This window comes from Platichthys flesus, chromosome 10 (genome assembly GCF_949316205.1).
Source record: "Platichthys flesus chromosome 10, fPlaFle2.1, whole genome shotgun sequence".
In the NCBI taxonomy this organism is placed as follows: domain Eukaryota; kingdom Metazoa; phylum Chordata; class Actinopteri; order Pleuronectiformes; family Pleuronectidae; genus Platichthys; species Platichthys flesus.
In genome coordinates, this window is record NC_084954.1 from 20,533,765 (window position 1) to 20,549,708 (window position 15,944).

Here is a 15,944-nt window from a genome sequence, read left to right on the forward strand (position 1 = left end):
CAAATGTTGGAAAACCCATTCACACCTTTAAATACAGAAGCAAAACTAAGCAGACACCTAAGAGAGAAATGGGGACTTGTTGAGCCTGTACAAAAAGTGCTTGGCACAAGATTTGACAGCAGAAGAAACAAAACTACTGGGACATATGACCAAGTCCTTGTAACTGATATGTTTGCATATGTTCCCATTTTGGAAACACTGAAGAGTATTTTACAAAAAAAAGAATCTGCAGACTTGTTCAAGCCCAGGTATATTCCCAAGGAAGGTGTGTATGCAGACTTGAGAGATGCCACCTATTTTAACCAAAGTCCCCTATTTTCTATAGAAAAAGATGCCTTGCAGATCCAGCTCTTTTACGACGACTTCGAAACTGCAAATGTCTTGGGACCAAAAAGGGGTTTACATAAATTAGGTGCTATATATTTTACTTTAAGAAATTACCCCCCAATCTTTAATTCGTCTTTGATTAATATTCATTTGTGTGCTCTATTTCATGCACAGGACATAAAGCGATACAGTTTTAATTTGATACTGGAACCACTTATTAATGATCTGAAAGTGCTTGAGACAGAGGGACTTAAAATTCCAACTTTTGAACATGTTATTCATGGTACTGTAGTTCAGGTCACTGGGGACAATCTTGGTTTGCATGGTCTCTTTGGCTTTGTAGAGTCATTTGGGGCGCGATATTGCTGTCGTTTCTGTCTCCTTGAGAAACACTCTTTCCAAACTGTATTCTGTGAAGATGACCCGGAAGTTGTCTTAAGAACTGTTGATTCACATGCACAGCACTGTCAAACTGTACAAACAGATCCAAGGTTGCCACATGTATATGGTGTCAAACGTGTTTGTCTGTTGAATTCACTTCAGTATTTCAACACAGCCAGCAATTTTGCAGTTGATATCATGCACGATATTTTAGAGGGAGTTGGGCAGTTCGAGGTGAAACTGATTCTGAAATACATCCAAGGCAACTGCCTAAGTGCTGAACAAGTGGCTGGTAGAATACATGCGTATGACTATGGTTTCAGTCAGCAGCGAAACCGTCCACCTCTGCCAACAGATAAAATGATGGATGAAAGTAATGATTTGGGGTTGAATGCCATACAGGCTTGGTGTTTATTGAACAATATGCCTTTGCTTTTTGGTGATTTGATCGAGACAGATGATAAACACTGGCATCTCCTACTTTTGCTTCTTCAGATTGTTAACATTGTATTCTCACCAGTCTTGTCAGAAGGCATGACCATATACCTCAAACATTTAATCACTGATCATCATCGGCTGTTCAAGCAATTATTTCCTGAAAGAAATCTCTTGCCAAAGCATCATTTTATGATACATTATCCTAGCTGCATTAGGCACATTGGTCCAATTTTACACACATGGTGTATGCGTTACGAAGCCAAACATAATTTCTTCAAACAGCAATTAAAAAGCTTTAAAAACATAACAACAACATTAGCCAAAAAGCACCAAAGATATATGGCAATGTATCATGAATCTTTTAGCAAAGAAAGATTAATTGTAGGTCCAGGAAAAATTGTGACACTTTATGACTCAAAACATGGAGCAGCAATAGCGGAAAAATTTGGAACTATTTTGTCAACCAGTGTGTTTTCTGCAAAATGGATAAAGTATCATGGTACGGAATACCGTTGTGACTTCATTGTATGCACTGAGGTAGCATGTGAGATGCCTGTATTTTGTAAGATTGACATGATTGCTGTAAAAGATGATTGTGTTTTGCTCTGTGGAAAATTGATGGAAACCATCTGTTTTGATAACCATTACCATGCTTTTAAGGTCAAGCTGCATCCAGACAAAGTTCTTAAAGTGTTGCACATAAATAATCTTTTTTACTTCAAACCATTTGATGTTCAAATGAAGTATGGTACAACTGATACTGCCTTATATATTGTTCCATATTGCCATTTTATGCAGACCTAGGTAGTCTAGTAGGAAGGAGGGGTCCCAATGTCCCGAGACAAACGTTTTTGAAACATGTTTTTTTAGGACCCTGAAGGTGTCTACGTAAGATTTTTGCTTGTTGCCCGGGTCAACTAATGTCCCATGGGGGTTTATTGGTGGCCATTTTGAATTGGTGGTTTATTGGTGTTTTCGACCATTCGTGTGGACAAATTCAAAATGGCCACCAATAAACCCCCATGGGACATTAGTTGACCCGGGCAACAAGCAAAAATCTTACGTAGACACCTTCAGGGTCCTAAAAAAACATGTTTCAAAAACGTTTGTCTCTGGGACAATGGGACCCCTCCTTCCTACTAGACTATGGGTCAGTGTTTTAAAGTGGTGGCATTGTAAGACTGATCAAAAGTTAACTTGTTTTTTAAGTAATGTTTTTATGCAGACTGGATCAGTTGCTTGGCATGACTGCAACCATCTAGCTCAGATGATGTAAAGTTCACTTTGAGCCCTGTAATGGCATGGCAAGTACACTGTTAACTGTTATTGTTTTGGGGTGCTTGGCACGGCAGGCACACACACCCATTGCACTGTTAACACAATCTTACTGTTATGTTACATGTGAACAAGTTATTGTTTTGGGGTGCTTGGCACGGCAGGCACACACACCCATTGCACAACTATTCACTTTGTATTTATTTTGTACAACTATAAAGGTTGATTCCAAATGTTAAATGCATTTTTAGAAGGTACTTTGTGCAATAAAAAATGAGAAGTTTAATGCATTTTGGTGGTCACTTGTTTTTATTAAATGGTATTTCTAAAAGTATATTATAGATAGAGGCAATTTGACACTACAAAGGTGTAAAAGTAACAACATATTGATCTGTGCAGTGTTAAGATTTGACTCTTTCTGAGTAGTTTTTTCACAGCACAGAGTAAATCATCAACACTGTACTGTGTAAAATTAACAGTAATCAGAGTTATATGAGCCTCCAGTGTTAACCTTCAAGAACTCCATTCAGTGTTAAAAAGTATATGAATCAGAGTTGATTTGTCACCACAGTAGAGTAACTTATCAACACTGCTCAGAGTCATATTTACTCTCTCCAGAGTTATTTAACCTGTAGTGTTAAGTTCCATTAACACTGTACAGTGTTAGCCAGTGTTAAATTTTTACTCAATTTTGAGTTAATTTAACTCTGAAATTTTAACACTATGGAAAGAGTTAATTTAACACCAATTCTGATAAGGACCAAATACACTCGGACACAGTGTTAAATTTAACTCTTTAAGTGTTGATTTAACACTGCAAAATTTACTGTGTAGCCTTAAAAATGGCTATATTCAAACTTATTATTTAAATAATAATTTATTAAAATACGCAGAGGTTTTTTTCTAGTTTAACCTAGTCTGGCATTTTTGCACTAGAGTTTCTTGTTACTCGTTTAAAGCTCACATTAGAGGGGCATTAACCCCTTACTGCCTGAATTAATTTCCAATTATATAAACAAATTATTATTTGTGTTTTTGGCTGTCATACAGATGTTAAATTAAGTGGAGATTGTTAATTTCAATGTAGCATATACAATAGATCAGTGATTCTCAAATGGGGGTACGCGTACCCCTGGGGGTACTTGAAGTTACTCCAGGGGGTACTTGGGATTCATTTTTTTTATATTTTAAATTAGCATCCATTCAAAAACCCTTGAAAAATTGTTACTTAACAAATATTCAATTTAATATAAGTGTAAGTTTATGAACTAAATTTTATATTCAGTAGGCTTTTCAATTTAATTATCCTAAAAAAACAGAATCTCCCCCATACCGATGGTTTGACCCAACCTGGCACACGCCACCTGTCATCGCCTGTCATCACCTGCCTTGAAAACTTCAACAATGGAGTCGAGTTGAAGTGCAGCAGCAATACTGCTGAAACACGGAGGGACAAGCGCCAAAGAAGGCGAAACCAGAGCAGAGAGCCTTCCCTAAACAACCCCGTGAGAGCTTGTTTCTCTTCGGAGGGGCGCTAAAACGTAAAAGTTTTCTGTTGTGAAGTTAATGATTCATAACAAGAAGTCCGTGTCTCTACCGGTACCCTTTCAAAATAAAAGCCTGTAATACAAAAGCGGAAATGAAATTGTATGAACTTAAAGCGAACAAATATTTCACAATAAAATAACAGAAAGACACTTCAATAATATTAACATTAACATAGATTGGGTTATTTACACTTTTTGTTTTTTTCTGTGGGGAGAGATTAGCCAACAGTGGCATTAAGCCACCACATCTTCAGCGGTATCTCCAGACAAAACATGAAAGTCATGTTGCTAAGCCACCTGAGTTTTTTAAGAGGAAACTTTCTGAATTCAGGTCATCTCAAGACACGATGCAAAAAGCCTCCCAGAAGCAAGCGGAAACAAGCTACCTGTCAGTAATCTTTTCGATCCTTAAAGAAGATATTTTAAGATGATAAATATAAAAAAAAATATAATCTTTTATTTAAAACTAAGTTAATGATACATTTTTTGGGAAGAAGTGTTTAGCTATAATTAAGTTCATGAGTTCAGTTTGAGAACATATCTTTATTATGATCCCAAAAGAGGTCACTTTAAGTTGATAATTATTTTTGATGTGCACAAATCGTTATTTATATTGAGATAATAATAAAAGTCTTTAGTTATTTTACATCTTTTTATTTCCAAATAGTTCAAGAGAGACCACTACAAATGAGCAATGTTATGGAAATTGATGGAGTTTTAAATTTGAATGTGTCTAGTTACAAGGATTAATAAATCACATTACATCTTTCTTTCAACCAAAAATGCTTTGCGCTGGTCAGGGGGTACTCGGCAGAATTTTTTCTTCAAAGGGGGTACGTCACTGAAAAAAGGTTGAGAACCACTGCAATAGATAATAAATGTAGGTATGAGTTAAATTTGCGACATTAGGCATAATGGGTCATAACCTTAATTTCAACAAACTTTCCAGCCTCTGGTATGTAGATTATATTATTGATGCTGCTTTTGCTTGAAATTGAGTAACAACATATGTTTCTGTACATCTCATCTCATCTCATTTTCATCCGCTTATCCGGGGTCGGGTCGCGGGGGGAGCAGCTCAAGCAGGGGGCCCCAGACTTCCCTTTCCCGGGCCACATTGACCAACTCTGACGGGGGGATCCCGAGGCGTTCCCAGGCCAGTGTTGAGATATAATCTCTCCACCTAGTCCTGGGTCTTCCCCGAGGTCTCCTCCCCACTGGACGTGCCTGAAACACCTCCCAAGGAAGGCGCCCAGTGGGCATCCTTACCAGATGCCCGAACCACCTCAGCTGACTCCTTTCTAAGTGAAGGAGCAGCGGCTCTAATCCGAGTTCCTCACGGATGGCTGAGCTTCTCACCCTATCCCTAAGGGAGACGCCAGCCACCCTTCTGAGAAAACTCATCTCGGCCGCTTGTACCCGTGATCTCGTCCTTTCGGTCATCACCCAGCCCTCATGACCATAGGTGAGGATAGGAACGAAGATCGACCGGTAGATCGAGAGCTTTGCCTTGCGGCTCAGCTCTCTTTTCGTTACAACAGTGCGGTAAAGCGAACGCAATACCGCCCCCGCTGCTCCGATTCTCCGGCCAATCTCACGCTCCATAGTACCCTCACTCGCGAACAAGACCCCAAGGTACTTGAACTCCTTCACTTGGGCTAAGGACTCATTTCCTACCCGGAGTAAGCAATCCATCGGTTTCCTGCTAAGAGTCATGGCCTCAGATTTAGAGGTGCTGATCCTCATCCCAGCCGCTTCACACTCGGCCACCAGCCGATCCAGTGAGTGCTGAAGGTCACAGGCCGATGATCCAATGAGGACCACGTCATCTGCAAAAAGCAGTGACGAGATCCTCAGACCACCGAACTGCAACCCCTCCCCACCCCGACTACGCCTCGATATCCTGTCCATGTATATCACAAACAGGATTGGTGACAAGGCGCAGCCCTGGCGGAGACCAGCATCCACTGAGAACGAAACTGACTGGCTGCCGAGGACGCGAACACAGCTCTCGCTTTGGGAGTACAGGGATTGGATGGCCCTGAGGATAGACCCCCTTACCCCATACTCCCGCAGCACCTCCCACAGTTTCTCCCGGGGGACCCGGTCATACGCCTTCTCCAGATCCACAAAACACATGTAGACCGGATGGGCATACTCCCAGGCCCCCTCCAGGATCCTTGCGAGAGTGAAGAGCTGGTCTGTAGTTCCACGTCCGGGGCGAAAACCGCATTGTTCCTCTTCAATCTGAGGTTCGACGATCGGCCGAACCCTCCTTTCCAGCACCTTGGAGTAGACCTTACCAGGGAGGCTGAGAAGTGTGATGCCCCGGTAATTGGCACACACTCTCTGGTCCCCCTTTTTGAACAGGGGAACCACCACCCCAGTTTGCCACTCCTTTGGCACTGTACCCGACTCCCACGCGATGTTGAATAGGCGTGTCAACCATGACAGCCCCTCAACACCCAGAGCCTTTAGCATTTCTGGCCGGATCTCATCAATCCCTGGGGCCTTGCCACTGCGGAGATGTTTGACCACCTCAGTGACCTCCACCAGGGAAATTGACGATGAAACACCATCAACCTCGAGCTCTGCCTCCAACATAGAGGGCGTGTTATTCGGATTCAGGAGTTCCTCAAAGTGTTCCTTCCAACGTCCGACAACCTCCTCAGTTGAGGTCAACAGAGTCCCATCCTTACTGTACACAGCTTGGATGGTTCCCCGTTTCCCCCTCCTGAGGTGCCGGATAGTCTTCCAGAAACACTTTGGTGCCGACCGAAAGTCCTTCTCCATGACCTCTCCGAACTTCTCCCACACCCGCTGCTTAGCCTCCGACACGGCAGCAGCTGCAGCCCTTCGGGCCTGTCGGTACCCTGCAACCGAGTCAGGAGTCCTCCAGGATATCATATCCCGGAAGGCCTCCTTCTTCAATCGGACGGCTTCCCTGACCACCGGTGTCCACCACGGTGTCCGAGGGTTACCGCCCCTTGAGGAGCCTAAGACCCTGAGGCCACAGCTAGCCGCCGCAGCTTCAGCAATGGAGGCTTTGAACACCGCCCACTCCGGCTCAATGCCCCCAACCTCCACAGGAATGCCAGAAAAACTCCGCCGGAGGTGTGAGTTGAAGATACCTAGGACGGGGGCCTCCTCCAGACGTTCCCAGTTCACCCGCACTACTCGTTTGGGCTTACCAGGTCTATCCGGAAATTTCCCCCACTCCCTGATCCAACTCACAACCAGATGGTGGTCGGTTGACAGTTCCGCCCCTCTCTTTACCCGAGTGTCCAAAACATGCGGCCTCAGATCAGATGACACGATCACAAAATCGATCATTGATCTTCGGCCTAGGGTACTCTGGTACCAGGTACACTTATGAGCACCCTTATGTTCGAACATGGTGTTTGTTATGGACAATCCATGGCTAGCACAGAAGTCCAATAACAAACGACCGCTCGGGTTCAGATCAGGGAGGCCGTTCCTCCCCACCACGCCTCTCCAGGTGTCTCCATCGTTGCCCACGTGGGCGTTGAAGTCACCCAGCAGAACTACGGAGTCCCCTACTGGAGCCCCATACAGGACTCCATTCAGGGTCTCCAAGAAGGCCGTTTCTGTACAATCATTGCTGATTTGCTGCAGAGTCCCAAGGCGCTAGTATGTATTTTCCAATCTGACCACTAGATGGCAGTAGAGAGCTTCCAATACCTTCCCTGCGGAATTAAGACCGGAATGGGGTTTAAGGCGAATTCGCGACATTTGTCTACAAGGGGTTAAGTTAAATGAGACGGTTTTTTTTTTTTTGTTTAATAAGAATGAGGACCTTAATTCCCATGTTTCTAAAGGACACTTTTTCCTTTTATAGTTACAAAACTTTGTCTTGTAATTATAAGCCTAATACAGGTTTTATAATGATATGATGGGCGAGATTATTCTTATTTAAACGAGTTACTGCATAATAAACACTGTATTTATGTTGTTTATCATGACTGTCTCTATTCTCTGGTGGAAAAACTACAGAATGATGATACTGTTTAACTTTTTTTATTTACCCATTAACTTATATTAAAAGGTGCATGTGAATGATCATTTGCAAGATGCATAATCAGCGTAGCAGGGAAGCTTTGGCAAGGTAACATCAGTAACAGCTGAGTGCTAGAGCAACATCATAAATAAAGATGGATGACATGACATAAGCACGTTTTATTCACAATGAGATTATTTACAAAGTCAATGCAAAGAAACGCATAAACTCAAATCTTCCTTCACTTGCACCAGGCCACACAATAGATGCCTAATCCACGTCATTCACTTCAGGCACTTGAGTTGACATATTTACACGTGATAAGAAAACTCTTGTGACGCGATGTTACAGAAGCCAATCAGCATTGAGAATGAAACTCACTGGAGACAAATCCTACTACCAACCCAAGCTAGCAGCTATTTAAACCGTCAACTGACTCATGACTGAAAATGGCAGCACATACAGTTTTGTTCAATACACAGTTTACCTGAACTGCATCTGACTCTTGTTGTGTCTGGACAGAACTGCACTCTAACAAACACTCATATAAACACATCTATCCGTATAATCCTTGTCTGCTCTGTTTATACAAAAAAAGCTCAAGGGAAGAAAGACAATTCATCACAGATCTGAAGCATTACCAAGCCTTCCTCTGCTGCATATTTAATTCCTCTTTTAGCATGAATCTTGCATTATACTTAACATAATACGAGCGGTGATGACATGACATGTTTCGCCACATGTTGTCATTTAACCGCTGGCTGTCGAGGTGTCCTGCAAACAGTGTGGGCTTTGTAGATAGTTGGACAACTTTCTAGAGGAAACCAGTCTTTTGAGGAGAGACAGCTTTCATCATGGGATGTAGCAGCTCTCTTATCTAGGAATATAACTCATATAACCCAAAATGACAACCCAGGGTTGGGACCAGGACGTAGATTGGCAGTCTTTCACACTTCTCTGCACTGCTTTTAGATCAGTCACACAACCACAACCCCCTAGAGACATATCTGCCCCCTTTACATTCAATTATTTAAACAAACAGATGATGGAATTCCACACGAAGGCCTTATTAAATATGAGCACAACCTCTGTCACAACAAAACAAAGCAAGACAATTAAATGTTGACCCATAAACGTAAGATCATTTTCATCAGAGGCTGTTTTAGTTAATGAATTAGTCTCAGAACATCATATTGATTTTCTGTCCCTCACTGAGACCTGGCTGCCTCCCGAAGAATATGTCACCATAAATGAATCTACTCCCCCTAGTCACATAAAGACTTACATTCCTCGAGACTCTGGCTGATGAGGTGGAATTGCTGCCATTGTAAACCCCAGTTTATCAATTACTCCTTAACATAAATTAAACTATAACTCATTTGAAAGTCATGTTCGGCCAGACCCTCCCAAAAATGTTATCAAGCCTAGTCCTAAAAACGAATAATAATTTTGTCCGGTGACTTTAATACTCATGTTTAGAATAATAATGATGTCCTTAGTGTTGCATTAACTTCACTATAAGACTCAATTGGTTTCAGTCAGTGTGTACACCAACCCACTCATTGCTGTAACCACACACTTGACCTTTTACTATCATATGGTGTCAGAATCAAATACTTAATAGTACGTCCACATAATCGGATTCTATCAGACCATAATTACTCCATGCCTTTGTTACATCCAGACTTGATTATTGTAATCCCTTATTACCAGGCTCCAGCAGTGAGTCGTTAAATCTAGAATAGAATTTAAAATTCTTCTCCTCACCTTCAAGGCCCTTAATGATATGGCACCATCATACTTTAAAGAGCTCATAGCACTGTGTCAACACACTGGAGCACTGCCCTCCCAGAACTCAGGCTTACTTGTCGTCCCTAAAGTCTCTAAAAGTAGAGTAGGAGCCAGAGCTTTTAGCCATCAACCCCTTCTCCTTTGGAATCATCTCCCAGTTTCAGTTCGGGAGGCAGACACCATCTGTACGTTTAAGAGTAGGCTCAAAACCTTCCTATACGATCAAGCTTATAGTTAGAGCTGGTCCAGGTTTGTCTTAGACCTGCTGTTAGTTATGCTGCTATAAGTCTAGAATGTCGGGTACACATGGAGCTTCTCTTTCCCCTTCTTCCTCTTTATCATATTACTGACTTGACCATGATCGAAGGGGCAGCGATGGCGGATCACAATTGTGGATATGATGGTGGATCCCGATATTCTTAGTGGATCATAGCAATTGATTTTGGATTATGTTAGCATCAGATCATGATGATGGATCCTGCTTGTGGTGGCAGCTGATTGTGGTCTATTATTTTCAACAAGACTGCTTGATATACAATATTCCTACTTACTCACATCATTTACCATTACTGATTATAACTCCTCAATTGATTTGCTTTACAGTATGTTACGAAGGGTTTCTTCTCATCAATGTTGTTAATATTGTTATTTGTCTGATGTTCTCAGTTACACGTGGCATCTTTTGCACTTCTGTGTCGTCCTGGCAGAAGTTTTATTTTGGTAGTTCCATTGTTCTTATGATTATTACTCCTGTTGAAGGACAGAGGATGTCGCTCCTTATCAAGCCCTATTTGAAAAATCTTTATTTCTGAATATGGGCTATACAAATAAAACTTGATTGATTGTGTTAAAAGAAACAGTCACTCTGCCTGAGTGCCTGTGGCCATTTGTGACTACCTCTGATGCAGCTCCACTGACCCTCTTCTGATACTGCCACATGATCAATAAGTCAGCAGGTTCAGTCTTCAGCTAAGGGAGCAGAGACATTCATGGGACACCAGCCAACAACGCAATCCATATTTTCCGAAACTGTGTTCATGAAATGTAACAAGTACCGATACATATTGTAGAAATGTAGTGGAGTAAAAGTATAGAAATAGCTGCAAAATGTAACGGAGTAAAAGTAAAAAGTATGCACTATTATTTTTACTTAAGTAAACTACAGATACGTAAAATTTACTTAAGTACAGTAACGAAGTAAAAATACTTTGTTACATTCCATCACTGCTCGGCTAGCGTTAGCTCGCGAGCTAAACAGGCCGGTGGAGCCCGGCTAGCGTTAGCTCGCTCGTCCAAGGCCATGTAGCGAGACTCCCTACATGGGCATGGAGTGACTATATCGTTTATTTTGGTCGTATTCCCATTCAACGCACTCTAGCGTATCGTTTCTGAAATAGAGGAACCACAACAAATCACGGGAGTTGTTTTTTTCCAGAGTTTTTGTAACGGTAGACATGCCACTTTATGTTCCCACTTACCTAGAACTTCTGTGTAATCCTTTACAAGGAGATGTAATTAAGGCGCTATATTATATGTATATATACATATTCAGTTTGACCTGTAACACACTTCTCAGTTTATCTTAAAACAAAAGGGTTTAGCCCATCTGTTAAACATAGAAGATTATTTTCAAAGAGGCAGTGTTTAATGGCTGTCCTCACTGTGAAACTCAAGAGAGAGGATAAGTTAACTATTATTTACAGAGGTTTAGCTTCATAGCTGGAGGAATGATTATGAATATGCATTATTGACCTTGGGAACAGTACTTCAATAAAATAATCTTAACTCAAGGTCCTGGAAATCCTCCAACTCACTGAGGTGAAAAAAAAATATACCCACATACATATTCACTGTAGTTTCAAAACACTGACTAATAGAGCCAATTCATTTGTTATTTTGTGCTTTTATTTTCTCAGCCCCACTATTCAGTCTGGGTGTGAATAGTCCATTTTGCTTAGGAATCTTCCGAACTACGTGATTCTCTAAATGATTAGCTTCAGTTTGAATTGCGACAGAGCCAATATGAACTGAGGGGAACAGGCAAGTTTAAGAAATGAATGTAAGGAGAGATAAAAACAGATGTGTTTCTATAAAAATAAATATATGGAATAATTATGGTGATTAATTAAATGGGTAATTGACTTTTCATCTTTAAAAAATGTAAAAGGAAAACACTAAAACAAGATGGAGGTACACCAATCAGTCTACTACCAGTGTTGTGTTTCCATGGAGTTCACACATGTGAACGCAGCCACAGGAATTCATCAGATGTCAACTACCTTGTTAGGATGAATCGAGTAATCAGCAGAGAGTGAATGGGACCTTTTGCTAGACTCTTTGCTGAGTTAGTTTTTTATAGAAAGGATTTCTTTGGTTAATTGTATTTCTTTTGTATAAGTCAATAGTAATAATTATAATAATAATAGTAATTTGCATTTTGTATAAGAAGAGTGATTAATGCTAAAACATAAGTATATGTTTTAAAGTGATTGGGATGAGTTAAGGTGCTGTAAACTGACCAGTGTCTAAGGTAGTGGAATTCCCTGACAAGGTGTCTCACTTCTCTGATACTGTCTACCTGACAGGATTGAACCCTTATTTGGTGATGTTTTTCTTCCAACCGGTACCAGGGACGGTACGGTGAGGATTTTCTTCTAACTGGTACCGGGGACGGACGGACACAGCAGATAAGACATAGATGATGATCCCATGTCTCTGATGTCTTTGATGTCTTCTTTTTTTCATATCATCTCTCATATAATGCCTCTTTGGTTCTGGCCAATGTGAACTTGCAGCCAGTTGTTGTTGTTCCACTTTGAGCACCTGTACTTGTTGTGTAAACTCTGCAGAGCTTATTATTATAAAGACTCAAAAGCAACTCCGGTCTGAGAATTTCATTATTTCAAATCTCGAGATGAATTTCCATCACAGTCTTTTCACTGTTTCACAATTTTTTTCATCCACTTTGTAGAGGTGAATCATGACACATGAAAACCTACAGTATCCTTATTAGACCAGGTGAGTTTGTCCTTCATCAAAGTTTGTCGTTCTTCAAAGTTTGTTCAACCTAAGATTTGCACTGTGAATATTTCACATCATAATTATTCATACAGATGTTAACTTTTTCAGTGATAATACATGAAGAGTCATGTCGGGAAGCGTCACCAACCAGATGTTGTGTACTTGTACAGCTGCGACTAAAAACAACAATCAATTTCCATCTCATCTCCAGCCTCCACTGTGTCAGCCATGACCTCATCAAGTTTCTTTTCAGGTCTCTGGAATCACATCTGTGAAATAATTCCCTCCATACGGGAGGTGTGTAATCTTAACCTTCTGGCTAAAATGTCCAGTGTGCGCAGATTTTAATCCGTTAAATGTCTGTCTCCCTCAATTTTTAAATTGGTCAAGAGTTGAAAATGCTCTACCATTCAGCAGCTCTTACCCGACAAAAAAAGTGATTTCCCATTTTACATTGTTAATGTGAGCTAAGGCTACTGATGACAAAAACACTTCAAGTCGTAGTGACATTATTTCTGGAACAATATAAAGCAATTTTAAGGGAATGTCCTGCAGAGGATCTCTAGACAATTTGGTCAACATTTTTCCGTTGTTCCCCTTTCACACGGGGTATCATTAGCTGTGCACTCACATCGACTTCTGTTGATTTACACTAGGGGGCCTGGTGGCAAAAGTCTGCCTGGTGGAAAACGTCTGCAGGCTCCGACTCAGACATCTAAGTTCACACGTGCACCTGCTCTGGAGAAACTGTGGAGGATCTCTGGAGTTCAGTTCATTTCGGAAGTTAGCTTGTGTGAGTCAGATACATCCTGTAAAACAACATTTCATCAGCAACCAACCCTTATTGTGACGATGCATTAAAAGAAAAACCTCAAGCTAAAATATAAAAATACAAAGACTCTTTATATAAAAAGAACTGAGTGAGTGGTGGCAGGGCCTCTTAGAACATGCGCTTCAAAAATGCCCTACTTTCAGAACAATAAAAATGAGAGAAAGAGAGCGGGAGAGAAGAAAAGAGGAACAATAGACGAGAGGGATGAGAGCTGCAAGAATAAAAAGATTAAATTAATTAGTGCAGTGAAACCGAGCAACTGGAAACCATCATGGCTAATTGATACTCGTTTATTTACCGAAGAGCTGAGGGGAGGAGATGACTATAATTACTACGACTCCCTCTCCTCCCTGCCTCCTCTCTTCACTCACGCTGTATCTTCTTTTTTTTAAAATAGCATCAATACCTTCCTGCTCTGTTTATTGTTTATCACCCCCCTCTGTAGCCATCTCTTCACCTCCTCCTGAACAACTTTTCACTTTCTCACATCCTTCATATGTTTGGGAAGGTTGATCAGCAGAAGAAAGCTCTGCTCAGCGGGAGTACGGCTCGTTCTCTGCTAATTATCCACTAATGCAGTGTTTCTCTTGCTCTCTGACACACAGTTTTTGCATTTCAAATTTGTGATGAAGTTTTAATTTCCTTTTTGATGTAATTCAGCAATGAATTCCCTCTTTTACTTTGTTAATGAAACTTTTTTTAATATACTTTTTTAACTTCATAGAACTGTGTAATACTTCTTATATTGTAAAATGTGTCATAAGTTTCACTGTAAAAGCATAATAACTTGACAGCTTTCTCCCTCTAATGCATTTTACTTCATGAATAACTGGTGTGTCACAGCCGATGGACAAAAAAAAATAAAAATAAAGCATGACGGACGCCCTTCAATATTGAGACACTCTTCTGTAATGTTCTTATCCTGGAAAATGACAACGTCTGCTCGTTCAAACCAGCCAGATCTTTGTCACATGTCATCTCCCTGCTCAACTCACAGCACAATTAGACTACAAAACTGCAAAAGTTACACCGTCCGCCAATTGATCAAATCAAGGACTTTACAATTCAGAAGTACTGTCTGGACACATTCGGGATGATGTATTGGTTGTTTGGCTTACCCATAGAAAGAATTAAAAGTCAGGCACAAATCTTCAAGGTGGTCACAAAACAGCAGATGTGCAAAACACAAATCTGTAGTCCTGGAAAACAATTTGCAGAACAGACATAGTGGTGCAAGATTAATCCATTTTGATCAAACAGATTAGGTTATAGTTTGCAGAGATTCATATAACTGGTTTTGATTATATCAATAACTAACCTCTGCAATAAAAGTTGGCTTACTCCATTTCATCACTTGGAAGTAGTTTCAATAGATCTTTTGTTTTGTTTTTCTGCCCAGGAACAAATGATGAAAAGCTATTAGTTGTCTCTTCTACTGCTAAGAAGGTGTGCATTGTCCCCGTCAAAACACCAAATAATGAATAAAACCATAGACACTTCAATCTGTGGGTCATCAAGAGGATATTTGAGACAGTCAAGTAATGACTATTAGAAAGTTGGAAGAACAGTGAGCTAAATGATGTTTGCGAACAGGCTAACATTAACAGTGCTGTAATCATGTCGGAGATCTTAGTTTAGCACGTTTATATCCGCTAGATAGCACTTAGCATGAAGTCAAAAACTACTTTGAAAAGATTCTGTCAGTGATCTTAATAAATAACTTTCACAAGGTACAAAATAATTATGTGAGGTCATAGTGACGCCAATTCAATTCAGGTCATCCCTTAACGTCTTTAAGACATATTGTATTCAAAAGCACCTTTGACCTTTGACGATCACAAATTGTATCAGTTCATTTGTGAATCAGACTGAATGTTTGTACCAAGTTTGAACAAATTTCCTCAAGGATTTGTTGAGATATCGTGTTCACAATGATGGGATGGATGGACAGACACCCTGAAAACAGAATGCCTCCAGCACAGACATAATCACTGTGTTTAAAGACATGATAATGTTCATTGTTGACTCATAAGTCAGTTACTACTTTGTAAAGTGATACTGGAATCTAAGTCCTCAGTTATGTGTTGGGCTGTCACAACATCATTTGCTTATGTTTTTGTTTGTTTTGTTGTTGTTGCTCTCAGGTATTTCCTGCTACCTTGTAGGATCTTGATGTGCCTTTTACTCTGCTGCTGCTGCTGCTGTTCACGTAGCCTGTCGAAGAAATGTAAAAAAAGGCATCAACCTTTTGCTGCAGCTGCCACATGGTGACACATCATTACCCTATGAACTTGCACGAAATCACTATGTAGAC